This window comes from Eptatretus burgeri, chromosome 2 (genome assembly GCF_056783735.1).
Source record: "Eptatretus burgeri isolate ZD-2024b chromosome 2, Ebu_testis_v1, whole genome shotgun sequence".
NCBI classification, from domain to species: Eukaryota; Metazoa; Chordata; class Myxini; order Myxiniformes; family Myxinidae; genus Eptatretus; species Eptatretus burgeri.
Genome location: NC_140962.1, coordinates 136,015,170 through 136,027,316, shown reverse-complemented (window position 1 = coordinate 136,027,316; position 12,147 = coordinate 136,015,170).

Here is a 12,147-nt window from a genome sequence, read left to right as displayed (position 1 = left end):
TTTTGTGTACAAAGTTGAGGCTCGTGGAAGAGATTCAACATGAGTTGAAAGCGGGAAAACTCTTTAAGAATGGGAAAGTAACTGGAAGTTAGAGAATGATCTAGACATAAGCTTTAAGCACAACAAGGTTCTGAAACAAGTGGAAGGGAAAACTGGACATGAATGCAATGGAAGTAGTAAATGAAAGGTGGGAAGGTGGAGAGACAGGTGAGAAACACAATCACCCACAGGAGAAGAGGTGGTTTGGACGGGAGTTAATTTGGGGATGCCCGTGAGGTTCGTGAGCAATCCCGGAAATGAAACAGAAGGTGGGAAGGAGGAAGAAGCTTTAAGGGAGAAAGATATTTGGTCAGGTGAGAGTAAAGGGAGATGAAACATTTGAAATTGTGATTTAAATTTTAAGTGACCGACATAGTGGGCGAAGAAGGAAATACGTAATGGGAGATGTGAGAGGAAAGCAAAATAATAATTGGGACTGAATGTGTTCACGAAAGAAAAGGAGAAAGATAAACGGGAACGGGGAAGTTCAAGTTTGGTTTTTGGTTTGTTTCATCTCCATGGAGATTAAATATAACAACTGACGGAAACAAGCAAAAAATAACGAAAATTGAGCGCTGGAATAATTACTTTTCTTTCGGTTTAATTGATTTTAATGCATTTACTTGCCAATGTTTCCAGAAGATGTCAACGTTGAACTTTTCTGGGTCAGAAATTACTTTCCTTTCATGTTAAGGAGTAGAGCGTCCCTGGTTTCAGGGACAGTAGTCAAGGGGTCCACAGATACAAAAATGTTAAAAAAGAAAAAACCCTGCGTTAATACATAACATCCTCCGATACTTATGTGCTCGTCTTAAATTTTCTCAATGCAGTATGTGGTTGTCCAAACCATTTTGGCAAAAGATAGTTATGTTACCTTGTGCTGCCTATTCTATTGGATAAAAAGGATTGCATCAAATAAAAAGAAGAAATGGAAGAAGTCTTGAGGAATTACTGACCAACACTGATTTATAAATGACCAAAACATAATTTTATTCTGTTGCAAGTTGCGTCACCTGATCAAGACCAAGTTATTCACACTTTAATAAAGCATCAGGATGATTGTTGGAAGCTAACATAGAGTCAAAAATAAGCAAAGCCGCACATACAAAGAACACCTTGTCCTCCGATACAGTCTTGAGAAATAGGACACGGGAAGGGTCTTTTCAACTCTTGCTTTGCGTTTCCGAGCATGAGTGATATTTCCGACATGCCGACATTTTGGCTGAATCTTGATATTCTCCCATCTGGGAATGTGAGCAACAAATGTGATTGGTCGAGATGACATAGCATTTTGTCTGAGAACTAAGAAAGTGAAGGTTGTTGAAAGTGCCAACAAGATGAGTTTTGTTCCACAATGTTCAAGTATATAATTCAATTGAAATAAAACAAGACTTTTCAAAGCTGAAGAAAAAAAACAATTTTTTTTGGGGGGGGGGAGTTCACCACCATTGACGCACCATCATGTCCACCATGCCGAAAACAGCAGGTTTCCAGCTAATGTCGTGTTAATGAGTTTGTCCAAAGTGGACATGAGAAACAGGACACTCCATGGATGGGGTAGATACCTTTCCTCTCTCATGAACAAGTTCCATCCAGTTAACTGGATCTTCAAGGCATCTCACCGGGTAAGAGAAATGGGGCTTTGAATTGGAGCGAGGCGGTTGATGGACCGATGATGCTTAAACTTGATTTGTTTTAATCTCGCAAAATGTTTGTGTCACAATTATGAGTGGAGTCGCAATTACCGAGCCAGACCGACCGGGAAGGAAATTTCAAGAGATGGCGCGAAATGAAATAATCAGTTTTCTTATCAAGGATTTGAATTTCCGACACCAAATCAACAGGGTAAAATAAACAGCAATCACCTGTCGCACACATCCTGACGTTGTCATGTGTAAACATCACACAACGCTATTCAACAGGAATCATGCGTACGATTCGGGGTCTGTGGCCACGTTGTTGGGTGTCCCGAGCCGTATTATTGGGGGTCCCGAGCTGTATTATTGAGGGTCAATGGCCGCGTATTGGGGGTCCGTGGCCACGTTGTTGGGTGTCCCAAGCCGTATTATTGGGGGTCCCGAGCCGTATTATTGGGTGTCCCAAGCCGTATTATTGGGTGTTCCAAGCCGTATTATTGCGGGTCCATGGCCTCATTATCGGGGGTCCACATTAATGGGGGTCCATAGCTGCGTTATTAGGGGTCCTAGCCCTCATTATAAGGGGTCTGTCGCCACGTTATTGGGGGTCCATGGCTTCATTATTGGGAGTCCATAGCCACGTTTTGGGGGTCCACTGTCTCATTGTTGTGGGTCCGTCGCCACATTATTGGGGGTCCATAGCTGCGTTATTTGGAATCCATGGCCTCATTTTCGGGGGTCTGTCGCCACGTTATTGGGGGTCCATAGCTGCGTTATTGGGGGTCCGTAGCCACATTATTGGGGGTCCACGTTCTCATTGTTTGGGGTCCGTCGCCACGTTATTGGGGGTCCATCGCTGCATTGTTGGGAATCCATGGCCTCATTATCAGTGGTCTGTTGCCATGTTATTGGTGATTCATGGCTGCGTTATTGGATCCATGGCCTCATTATCGGGGGTCTGTAGCCACGTTATTGGGGGTCCATGCTTCATTATTGGGGGTCCGTAGCCCAGTTTGACCACACCATGGCTTTTTTCACAAGATCTTCGCTATTCGTTGTTCACCTTGGCGTCGTGGTTTTCTATAGGTTTTCTTGGCGTATAGGTTTTCTATTATCATCGCTTTTCCAAAACCTTGTGAATTCTTCGCTTTTTTCATTGGCTTACCTTGGCATTTATGAAAATGAGGAGTGGTCACACTGCGGAAGCCACGTTATTGGGGGTCCACGGTCTCATTGTTGGGGGTCTGTCGCCGCGTTATTCGGAATCCATAGCTGCGTTATTGGGAGTCTATGGCCTCATTATCAGGGGTCTGTAGCCATGTTATTGGGGGTCTGTGGCCTCATTATTAGGAATGCGTGTTGATGTTATTGAGGGTCCGTGAAGGAAGTTTGACGTGCAATTTTTTTTTGTACAAAGTTGAGGCTTGTTGAAGAACTTGAGCATGAGTTTAAAACGGGAAAAAACTTTAAGAATGGGAAAGTAACTGGAAGTTAGAGAAGAATCGAGATATAAGCTTCAAGCACAACAAGGTTCTGAAACAAGTGGAAGGGAAAACTGGACATGAACGCAATGGAAGAAGTAAATGAAAGGTGGGAAGGTGGAGGTACAGGGGAGAAACACAATCACCAACAGGAGAAGACGTGGTTTGGACGGGAGTGAATTTGGGGATGCCCTTGAGGCTTGTGAGCAATCCCGAAAATTAAACAGAAGGTGGGAAGGAGGAAGAAGCTTTATGGGAGAAAGATATTTGGTCAGGTGAGAGTAAAGGGAGATGAAACATTTGAAATTGTGATTTAAGTTTTAAGTGACCGACAGAGTGGGCGAAGAAGGAAATAAAGGGAGATGTGAGAGGAAAGAAAAATGAGATTTGGGGCTGAATGTGTTCATGAAAGAAAAGGAGAAAGAGAAACGGGAACAGGGAAGTTCAAAGTTGGTTTTTATTTTGTTTCATCTCCATGGAGATGAAATATAACAATTGACGGAAACAAGCAAAAAATAACGAAAATTGAGCGCTGGAATAATTACTTTTCTTTCGGTTTAATTGACTTTAAATGTATTTACTTGCCAATGTTTCCAGAAGATGTCAAGGTTGAACTTTTCTGGGTCAGAAATTACTTTCCTTTCATGTTCAGGAGTAGGGGGTCCCTGGTTTCAGGGACAGTGGTCAAGGGGTCCACAGGTACAAAAAGGTGAAAAAAGAAAAAACCCTGAGTTAATACATTACATCGTCCGATACTTATGTGCTCGTCTTAAATTTTCTCAATACAGTATGTGGTTATCCAAACCATTTTGGCAAAAGATAGGTATGTTACCTTGTGCTGGCTATTCTGTTGGACAAAAAGGATTGCATCAAATAAAAAGAAGAAAAGGAAGAAGTCTTGAGGAATTTCTGACCAACACTGATTTATAAATGACCAAAACATAACTTTATTCTGTTGCAAGTTGCGTCACCTGATCAAGACCAAGTTATTCTCACTTTAATAAAGCATCAGGATGATTGTTGGAAGCTAACAAAGAGTCCAAAATAAGCAAAGCCGCACATACAAAGAAGACCTTGTCCTCCGATACAGTCTTGAGAAATAGGACACAGGAAGGGTCTTTTCAACTCTTGCTTTGCGTTTCCGAGCATGAGTGATATTTCCGACATGCCGACATTTTGGCTGAATCTTGATATTCTCCCATCTGGGAATGTGAGCAACAAATCTGATTGGTCGAGATGACATAGCATTTTGTCTGAGAACTAAGAAAGTGAAGGTTGTTGAAAGTGCCAACAAGATGAGTTTTGTTCCACAATGTTCAAGTATATAATTCAATTGAAATAAAACAAGATTTTTAAAAGCTGAAGAAAAAAAACAATTTTTGGGGGGGGGAGGAAGTTCACCACCATTAACGCACCATCATGTCCACCACGCCTAAAACAGCAGGTTTCCTGTTCGGATTACAAAAAAAAACATTTGTTTATGGTTTTTTTTTTCCATCGCGAAGCAAGGGTGTTGATACGGAACGACGGGCTTGGAAAGCGATAGCTAGCCATAGCAAGCCGCTGGCTAACGGAACACACCCCTGGTTTCAAAGTCGATTCGTCACATGCTGAAGGGAAACTTGAGCGGTGATTTTATTCTCCATACCGTCTAAATTCTTCCATCTTTCAAAACAATTAAGAAATCTTTGGAAACTAATTGCAGATAATTGTGTAACACAGTAACAAGGCCATTTTCAGCGAGATAAACGATATTCCACGGGCGCTGCCATGCTGGATGGACAGGGGACGGGGGGGAGGGGGAGGGGAGGGAACGGTCTCTGATTGGCTGCTCGCTTCCTCCTTCCGAGTGACGCAGATTGAGGGAATACCGTATGGTGGGATGATTGAAAATGATTTCTGGTCCTTTTGAACTCCAAGTAATGTGCAAAGAAAAAGGCGGGAACATTTGCCATATCTACTAATGATGTAATCATGCGCTTCTCGTGTGAATATCGACATTCCAATAACAAGTTTTCAGCGGAATCACCCAGCGACACATTTTTGTCCCACGGTCTCATTCATGTTACACACAAACAATGCTGTATATTCTTTGGGTTTTTCGCTCGCAAAGAAAATAATATTTACATTTCGTTTAAATCTGAAACGACGTTTGAATGCAAACAATCATCACTTTGTGCAAAGTTAAAACTGAATTACAAACTAATTAAAACTTTTACTTCACTTTTATAATTCCAGCAAATAATTGTGTCGGGAATTAATCTTCCTTCTCCGTTTTTGTTACTTTTGTCGCTAATAAAGTGAATAAACCCGAAGTGTTTAATAAATGATGGGATGAGCGTGTAACGGTTAAAGTCACATGACGTCACGCATGTTCGTTATGACGCGACCCGTTTCCCGGGGCAACGAATGTTGTTTCAAACCGTTATTAGTGACGAGCGACGTCCCTGTTAAGTCAGTCATGTTGTTTCCAGCTAATGTCGTGTTAATGAGTTTGTCCAAAGTGGACGTGAGAAACAGGACCCTCCATGGATGGGGTAGATACCTTTCCTCCCTCATGAACAAGTTCCATCCAGTAAACTGGATCTTCAAGGCATCTCACCGGGTAAGAGAAATGGGGCTTTGAATGAGAGCGAGGCGGTTGATGGACCGTTGACGCTTAAACTTGATTTGTTTTAATCTCGAAAAATGTTTGTGTCACAATTACGAGTGGAGTCGCAATTACCGAGCCAGACCGACCGGGAAGGAAATGCCGAGAGATGGCGGGAGATGAAATAATCACTTTTATCAAGGATTTTAATTTCTGACACCAAATCAACCGAGTAAAATAAACAGCAATCACCTGTCGCACACATCCTGACGTTGTCGTGTGTTTACATCACACAACGCTATTCAACAGGAATCACGGGTACGATTCGGGGTCCGTGGCCACGTTGTTGGGGGTCCCGAGCTGCATTATTGGAGTCCATGGCCTCATTATCGGGGGTCTGTAGCCATGTGATTGGGGGTCCATGCTTCATTATTGGGGGTCCGTACGACGTTATTGGGTGTCCACAGTCTCATTGTTGGGGGTCCATCGTCACGTTATTGGGGATCCATAGCTGCGTTATTGGTAGTCTATGGTCTAATTATCGGGGGTCTGTCGCCACGTTATTGGGGGTTTGTGGCCTCATTATCAGGAATCCATGGTGATGTTGTTGAGGGTCCGTGAAGGATGTTTGACGTGCAGTTTTTTTGTGTGCAAAGTTCAGGCTCGTGGAAGAGATTCAACATGAGTTGAAAGCGGGAAAACACTTTAAGAATGGGAAAGTCACTGGAAGTTCGAGAATAATCTCGACATCAGCTTTAAGCACAACAAGGTTCTGAAACAAGTGGAAGGGAAAACTGGACATGAACGCATTGGAAGAAGTAAATGAAAGGTGGGAAGGTGGAGGGACAGGGGAGAAGCACAATCACCCACAGGAGAAGAGGTGGTTTGGACGGGAGTGAAGTTGGGGATGCCCTTGAGGTTCGTGAGCAATCCCGGAAATTAAACAGAAGGTGGGAAGGAGGAAGAAGCTTTATCGGAGAAAGATATTTGGTCAGGTGAGAGTAAAGGGAGATGAAACATTTGAAATTGTGATTTAAATTGTAAGTGACTGAAAGAGTGGGCGAAGAAGGAAATACAGTCATGCGCCACTTTACGACGGGGTTACGTTCTGAGAAACGCATCGTTATGCGACGTCGTCGTTGTGCGAACATCATTTTTTTTTTTCGTTTTTGAACATCCTACTTACACAAACCTCGACACCTGGGCTATAGGGTATAGCCTATTGCTCCTCGGATACAAACCTATTCAGCATGTTACTGTGCTGAATACTGTCTGCTATTGTTACACGCATTCAAGAGAGACGGAAGACACGTTAGTTTTACCATTGTGCTGTTCATGACGGCCATCGGTGTTCTTAGCAGCAGCTTACAATCGCATCTCGCATCAATTATAGAAAGATGAATAAATAGCGTTTGGATTTTATAAACACGTAATCATTGCATCGATGTTGTAATTTATAAATGAAGAAACGAGCTCCTGTCAATTGTGATATATATTTTCGGAACAGTGCGATTGTTTTACCAACATGAAAAGCTTCAACAAAAAGGAATTTGTGTTTTAATTTCGACTGCAACAACAACGATTTATTCGCGGAATTCTTCAATTCAAAGGTAATTTACTTGCTGGAAGGAAAACGTGCAAACATTGGTTCAGTTTGAAAGCCGATTTCCTTGAATCCCGATTTAGCACGACCCTGCTTTTTTCGCGATGACAGTTTATGGACCTCAACGATCGCATTATAACAGGGCCACACTGTCGTTTATTATTATCATTATGAAGTATTATGCACTGTACAGCGTACATAATTGTACGTGCTATTTTTATACGACTGGCAGCGCTACGTCGGCTGCATCACTCGGCGATAGGAATTTTTCAGCTACATTTTTTTTTCATTTTTTTTTTCCAGAGCTGGCAGATCCGTCGTATATGCGATCCGCCGTTGCCTGGAACGTCGTTAAGCGGCGCATGACTGTAATGGGAGATGTGAGAGGAAAGAAAAATGAGATTTGGGGCTGAATGTGTTCATGAAAGAAAAGGAGAAAGATAAATGGGAACGGGGAAGTTCAAGTTTGGTTTTTGGTTTGTTTCATCTCCATGGAGATTAAATATAACAATTGATGGAAACAAGCAAAAAATAACGAAAATTGAGTGCTGGAATAATTACTTTTCTTTCGGTTTAATTCATTTTAATGTATTTACTTGCCAATGTTTCCCGAAGAAGTCAAGGTTGAACTTTTCTGGGTCAGACATTACTTTCCTTTCATGTCAAGGAGTAGGGGGTCCCTGGTTTCAGGGAGTGTCAAGGGGTCCACAGGTACAAAAAGGTTAAAAAAAAAAAAACCCTGAGTTAAGACATGACATCGTCCGATACTTATGTGCTCGTCTTAAATTTTCTCAATACAGTATGTGGTTGTCTAAACCCGTCTTCTTCTTCTTCTTCTTCGTTCAGCTCGCTCCCGTTAGGGGTCGCCACAGCGGATCAACCGTCTCCATTTCGCTCTAACCTCCACATCTTCCATTGACACTCCAACCACCCGCATGTCTGCCCTCACCGTATCCATGAACCTCTTCTTTGGCCTTCCTCTTCTCCTGCCTGGCGGCTCCATCTTCAACTTCCTTCTCCCGATATACTCCGCTTCCCTCCTGAGCACATGTCCAAACCATCTCAATCTCGCCTCTCTCACTTTGTCTCCAAACTGTCCTACCTGCGCTGTCCCTCTAATATACTCATTCCTTATCCTGTCCATCCTCGTCACTCCCAACGAGAATCGCAGCATCTTTAACTCTGCCACCTCCAGCTCCGCTTCCTGTCTTTTTGTTAGTGCCACCGCCTCCAAACCATACAACATCGCTGGTCTTACTACCGTCTTATATACTTTCCCCTTCACTCTTGCAGCTACCCTTCTGTCACAAATCACTCCTGCAACTCTTCTCCACCCACTCCATCCTGCCTGCACTCTCCTTTTTCACATCTCTCCCACACTCTCCGTTACTTTGGACTGTTGATCCCAAGTATTTAACCCATCCACCTTCCCCACCACAACTCCTTGCAACCGCACCATACCACCACCCTCCCTCTCATTTCCGCACATGTACTCCGTCTTACTCTGACTGACTATCATTCCCCTTCTCTCCAGTGCGTACCTCCACCTCTCGAGGCTCGCTTCAGCCTGCTCCCCACTCTCCCTGCAGATCATGATGTCATCCGCGAACATCATAGTCCATGGGGACTCCAGTCTGATCTCGTCCGTCAACCTGTCCATCACCATTGCAAACAGGAAAGGGCTCGGAGTCGATCCTTGGTGCAATCCCACTTTTACCTTAAACCGGTCCGTCATTCCTCCCGCACACCTCTCCGCTGTCACACTGTCCACATTCATATCCTGCACGATCCTCACATACTTCTCCACCACTCCCGACTTCCTCATGCAATACCACAACTCCTCTCTTGGCACCCTATCATAAGCTTTTTCTAAATCCACAAACACATAATGTAACTCCTTCTGGCCTTCCCTATACTTCTCCATCAACATTCTCAAAGCAAACATCGCATCAGTGGTGCTCTTTCCTGGCATAAACCCATATTGCTGCTCACAGATCGTCACCTCTCCTCTCAACTTTGCTTCCACTACTCTTTCCCACAACTTCATGGTGTGGCTTAACAACTTTATCCCTCTGTAATTTCCACAGCTCTGCACATCACCCTTATTCTTGAAAATGGGAACCAGTACACTTAATCTCCACTCCTCCGGCATCCTCTCACTTTCCAAGACTTTATTAAACAATCTGGTTAACAACCCCACTGCCATCTTTCCGAAGCACTTCCATGCCTCCACTGGTATACCATCTGGGCCAACCACCTTTCCACTTTTCATCTTCTTCATAGCAGTCCTCACTTCAACTTTACTGATCCACCCGACTTCCAGATTCACTATCTCCACCTCTTCCAACCTTCTCTCTCTCACATTTTCTTCATTCATCAGCTCCTCAAAGTACTCCATCTACCTTCTCAACACACTCTCCTTGCTCGTCAGCACATTCCCATTTGCGTCCTTTATCACCCTAACCTGCAGCACATCCTTCCCAGCTCGGTCCCTCTGTCTTGCCAATCGGTATAAATTATTTTCCCCTTCTTTTGTATCCGACTTCTCATACAGCTCATCATATGCCTTTTCCTTGGCCTTTGCCACCTCTCTTTTTGCCTTTCGCTGCCACTCCTTGTACTCCTGCCTACTTTCTTCATCACTCTGACTATCCCACTTCTTTTTTGCCAACCCCTTCTTCCTTATACTTTCATGTACTTCCTCATTCCACCACCAAGTCTCCTTATCTTCCTTTCTCTGTCCAGATGTCACACCAAGTACCTTCCTAGCTATCTCCCTCACAACTTCTGCTGTCGTTGCCCAATCATCCCACCCATCTTTACCACCATCCAACGCCTGTCTCTCCTCCTCCCTAAATTTCACACAACAGTCTTCCTCCTTCAGCTTCCACCATCTGGTCCTTGGTTCAGCCCTCACTCTCTTCCTCAACCTCACCTCTAAAGTCATCCTACAGACCACCAATTGATGCTGTCGAGCTACACTCTCCCCTGCCACCACCTTACAGTCACTAATCTCTTTCAGGTTGCATCTCCTGCTTAAGATGTAATCCACCTGTGTGCACTTTCCTCCACTCTTGTATGTCACCCTGTGTTTCTCCTTCTTCTTGAAATACATATTTACCACTGCCATTTCCATTCTTTTTGCAAACTCAACCACCATTTGCCCTTCCACATTTCTCTTGTTGAGACGGTACCTACCCATCACCTCCTCATCCTCTTTATTCCCTTCCCCAACATGCCCATTGATATCTGCTCCAATCACCACTCTTCCATCATTGGATACACTCTCCACCACTTCATCTAACTCACTCCAGAAATCTTCTTTATACTCCATCTCACACCCCATATGGGGAAAGCCTGGTGTTGGCTTAGTGGTTAGGGTGGTGGCTTGGGATCCCAGGGTCCTGAGTTCAAGCCCCGTTGGCTGCTGAATTAACACCAGGGGGTTGACTCAGCCTGTCATCCTTCCGAGGTCGTCGAAATGAGTACCATTGTACTGGTCCCGGTGTATGCCCCGGTTAGAATAGGTGTACCATATCCCTGTGTGTCGTAAGAGGCGACCAGGGTTGGCGTCAGGAAGGGCATCCGGCCATAAAACATTGCCTCAAGAAAAAGCCCAACCCCTGCACAGCAGGGAAAAATGGCTATAAAAACGGTCATTTTTCACACCCCATATGTGGGGCATATGCACTGATGACATTCATCATCACCCCTTCAATTTCCAACTTCACACTCATCACTCGGTTCGACACTCTCCTCACCTCCAATACCCTCTTGACATAATCTTCCTTCAGGATTACCCCGACACCATTTCTCCTCCCATCCACACCATGGTAGAACAGTTTGAAACCACGTCCAATGCTCCTAGCCTTACTCCCCATCCACTTGGTCTCTTGTACACACAGTATGTCCACCTTTCTTCTCTCCATCATATCAGCCAACTCTCGCCCTTTGCCAGTCATCGTCCCAACATTCAGAGTTCCAACTCTCACCTGCACACTTCTACCCTTCCCCCTCTCCCACTGCCTCCGGACTCGCCTTCCCCATCTCCTTCTCCTTCCCCCAGCAGTAGCACAATTTCCACTGGTACCCTGCTGACCACCTGTACCGGTGGCGGTCGTTTGTAACCCAGGCCTCGACCGATCCGGGATGGAAATTCGTTTTGTTGTCCGCATAATGATATGGCATAGGTTTTTACGCCGGATGCCCTTCCTGACGCAACCCTGGTCGCCTGTTACGACACACAGGGATATGGTATACCTATTCGAACCGGGGCATACACCGGGCCCAGTACAACTGGTCCTCATTTCTCCGACCTCGGAAGGATGGCAGGCTGAGTCAACCCCCTGGTGTTTTCTACTTGGTGTGTATATATATATATATATATATATATATATATATATATATATATATATATATATATATATATATATATACATACATACACATATACATTTATATATATATATATATATATATATATATATATATATATATATATACATATATTAATTCAGTGTCCCAACGGGGCTTGAACTCAGGACCTTTTGGGTCCCAAGCCACTGTCCTAACCACTGCGCCAACACCAGGCTTATGTGGTTGTCTAAACCATTTTGGCAAAAGATAGGTATGTTACCTTGTACTGGCTATTCTACTGGACAAAAAGGATCGCATCAAATAAAAAGAAGAAAAGGAAGAAGCGCTGAGGAAGTACTGACCAACACTGATTCATAAATGACAAAAAGATATTCTTTTATTCTGTTGCAAGTTGCGTCACCTGATCAAGACCGAGCTATT